The 4,247-nt window shown below is 40.7% G+C and overlaps 1 pseudogene; it reads left to right on the plus strand.

Moving 5' to 3' along the window:
* The first annotated feature begins 223 nt into the window (after window positions 1-223).
* Window positions 224-507, plus strand: LOC144785450 (large ribosomal subunit protein eL37-like; annotated as a pseudogene).
* Window positions 508-4,247: the final 3,740 nt, after the last annotated feature.

A 4,247-nucleotide genomic window follows, 5' to 3' on the forward strand; every position in this document is an offset into this window, starting at 1 on the left:
TTATAATTGCACCCTTTTCTTGTGCACCTATTTCTCTGCCCCCTCTGCGAGGATCACCCCCAAACAGAACCTTCTTTGTGACCTTTTATGGAACATTTCATGAAGATTGATCAAATGATGCCAAAGTTATAGGCAAGCCAAAAAATGTTTTTCCTATAGAAACTAGGTCCTAACTATAACTACCTACTGATGACAGCTCTATCGTTTTGGCCATTGTGGCAAGATGACAAAGGGAACGTCCTAATTTGGGAAACATCGAAACAAGATGCGCACACTACGACGTCGTTGTGGATCAAAGGTGTACCATCTCTAGAAATGTACTTGTGGCAAGTGCAGATTTCCCGCTAAGCGCAAAGAAAGTATAACTGGAATGTGAAGACTAAGAGAAGCAAAACAACAGGTATGAGACACTTGAAGGTTGTCTACCATAGATTCAGGAATGGATTCCATGAGGGCACAACACCAAAACCAAATAGGGCAGCAGTTGCAGCATCCAGTACCTCATGAATATTTTGCTAAAAAAAAAACATGCCATAAATATATATATATATATATATATATATATATATACGCTGCTCCTTTGCACCGGGTAGGTGCACTCATAGACGGGTGCCGTTCTCGCGACGGTGCCGCGTCACTAATTCACGCTCACTCTCCGTAGTTTGTAAGGAGGTAGTCACTCACGGGACTTGTTTCTCATCCATTTCAAGAGGAATTTCTGGTCATGCGTCAGACATGGCTAAGAGGAGGGAGAAACAAACCCTGGGAAGGAGGAAAAGATCAACTCGGAGGGGAGGATGGAGCAAGTGGAAAAAGCGCCCCACAAAGAGCAACTCGCAGCAGGAGGGGCAATAGATGGAGCTAGAAAAGTCGACCATCTTAAATTTAACACCAAGAGCGCTGAAAATGGATGAGGAAACACTGCTCAGGTTGGGCCTCATTTTCTGTCCCTCTTCAAATATGGAATATACGCAAACGAGAATTGATTTGTTTAAAATGACTAGGAAGCCCGTCTTCTATCTCTATGTCTTTGAAGTCACATGAACGGAAATGCTATGACGATAGATTGTTTGTATATAAAATGCCGGTTTTGATAGCGTGCAAGTAAAACATTTTCTAAAGGTGTTAGCCGAAACGCGTAATGTTCTAACAGTTGTTTGGGTGAGTGAATATCTTTATGGGTGTGGTGATGAGCAAATATATTTCTCAATGGTACATGTCCAACAAACTAGAAAAATAAAAGGCAGTGTATGTGTCAGTTGTTGTATATAAATAAGTATACATAAGACTCAATGATTGTGTGAGTGACTGTATGGATAACTTTATACTTGTAATAATGATTTTATAATTCACTAAGTATGACTTACTATCTAAATGAATAGATGAAGTTGTGTTTGTATAAGTGTGTAGCTAAGTAAATATGTAAGTATGATCCATTGTTTGCATAAGTGAGTAGGATGACTTCATATGTGAATAGGATGTGTGCTGGTCTGTAATGTCGATTTAGGTGTATAAGTATTTTTGATAGTGTTCTATTGTTCATTGACAGCATGTATGAGTGAATCTACAGGTAAGTGATTAGATGTGTGTATACATCTATGAATCACTGAGTGGGTTTTTAGATACTTGTATTGCGGTAACAATGGATTCAAATATGATACTCTGTATTTTACAAAGAGTGATTAAAGATTTTACTAGTGCATTTGAGATGTCATCAGTGATGTCACTGACCATGTCATGAATGATGTATGATGTAATATGTGACATCATCAGCAGTGCATTGCGGGTGCGCGAAATATAGTTAGTACAACTAACTATATAGGAGCAATTTCAATGGTTTTGTATGAGTGAAATGTCCAGCTAACTATAACACCCCTAAAACTTATAGTTTTTTGAGTGAATTTTAAAGGTTTTTTAAATGCTAATTCCTAACTATATAAGGCCTGAAACCTATGGTTTTTTCAGTGAATTTCAAATGTTTTTTAAATGCTAATTCCTAACTATATAAGGCCTGAAACCTATGGTTTTTTCAGTGAATTTGCAAGGTTTTTTAAATGCTAATTCCTAACTATATAAGACCTGAAACCTATGTTTTTTTCAGTGAATTTCAAAGTTTTTTTTAATGCTAATTCCTAACTATATAAGACCTGAAAGCCCACCAGGAATATCCAGTATGCGCCAGGGGACTGCATTGCAGAGAGGTGTAATGAAGCCACGCCCCTTTTTACACCTCTGTGCAACGCAGCCCGTGCATGTTTGAAGAGGGGGAACTCATTCCCCTTGCATACTGGTGGCCCCTGGGGGCCAAGTAGCCCACCTGGAACCTCCAGTATGCGCCAGGGGGCTGCATTGCAGAGGTGTAATGAGGCTATGCCCCTTGTTACACCTCTCTGCAACGCAGCCCCCTGGTGCGTTTGCAGAGGGGGAACTAATTCCCCTTGCATACTGGGGGTCCCTGGGGGCCAACTAGCCCACCAGGAGCCTCCAGTATGCGCCAGGGGGCTGCATTGCAGAGAGGTGTAATGAGGCCACGCCCTTTTTTACACCACTCTGCAACGCAGCCCCCGTGCATGTTTGAAGAGGGGGAACTAATTCCCCTTGCATACTGGGGGTCCCTGGGGGCCAACTAGCCCACCTGGAACCTCCAGTATGCGCCAGGGGGCTGCATTGCACAGAGGTGTAATGAGGCTATGCCTCTTTTTACAACTCTCTGCAACGCAGGCCACTGGATCATTTGCAGAGGGGGGACTAATTCCACTTGAATACTGGGGGTCCCTGGGTCATATCTGAAACTCCGAACGATTGAAAATGACTTTTCTTGAGAAACATTTGGGTTTGGATTATCATGTCCTATACTTTGGAATTTTTGAAAGACTGACTTTGAGGATGCTATAAATTACTCAAGTCTGCCCGAATTGTGTGGGTAAAATTGATACCTAGTCACTTTGAATAAGAATGTACTTACATCTTGTCTAACATTTGGAAAAAATATATAGTTATATGACAACAGGATACCGACATAACTTGAAGGACATAAGAACGCCCTGAAGAAGTTCTGTTGTACAGAACGAAGCGCGTCAGCTGGCTGTGGTACATAAACTTAAGGAAAATAAAAGCATTTGAATATACACCAAGATTCAGCGCTTCAATAAGGACTCTAAGTGATATGATTTGATTGGACTTATTGTGCAAGTGGTGCTGTGCCAAACTTTGGAATATTCTCCACTACTCTCTACTAAGTACTCTCTACTACTCCACTACTCTCTAATACTCACTCTCTACTACTCATTCTCTACTACTTTACTACTCTCTACTACTCTCTCTCTACTACTCACTCCCTACTACTCACTATCTACTACTCTCTACAACTCACTCTCTACTACTCTCTACTACTCACTCTCTACTACTCTCTCTCTACTACTCACTCTTTACTACTCACTATCTACTACTCTCTACTTCTCACTCTCTACTACTCACTCTCTACTACTCTCTCTCTACTACTCTCTACTACTCACTCTTTACTACTCTCTGTCTACTACTCTCTATTGCTCTCTACTACTCACTCTACTACTTACTCTCTACTACTCTCTACTACTCACTCTCTACTACTCACTCTCTACTACTCTCTACTACTCACTCTTTACTACTCACTATCTACTACTCTCTACTACTCACTCTCTACTTCCCACTCTCTGCTACTCTCTACTACTCACTCTCTACTACTCTCTCTCTACTACTCTCTACTACTCACTCTCTGCTACTCACTCTCTACTACTCTCTACTACTCACTCTTTACTACTCTCTACTACTCACTCTCTACTGCTCTCTACTACTCACTCTACTACTTACTCTCTACTACTCTCTACTACTCACTCTCTACTACTCACTCTCTACTACTCTCTACTACTCACTCTACTACTCTCTACTACTCACTCTCTGCTACTCTCTCTACTGCTCTCTACTACTCTCTACTACTCACTCTCTACTCTATTACTCACTCTCTTCTCGCTACCTCTCTACCTCTCTCTACTTCTTTCTCTACTAGTCTCTACCTCTCTACCTCTACCTCTCTACCTCCACCTCTCTATCTCTACACCTCTAGCACTCTACCTCTCTCTACACGCACACATATACACATATATATATGCATATATATGCATATGCATTTATGTATGTGTATATATGTATATATATACATACATATATAAACATATATAATCTGCATATCTATATAAATACAAATATAA

Source organism: Lissotriton helveticus, chromosome 10 (assembly GCF_964261635.1).
Source record: "Lissotriton helveticus chromosome 10, aLisHel1.1, whole genome shotgun sequence".
Classification (NCBI taxonomy): domain Eukaryota; kingdom Metazoa; phylum Chordata; class Amphibia; order Caudata; family Salamandridae; genus Lissotriton; species Lissotriton helveticus.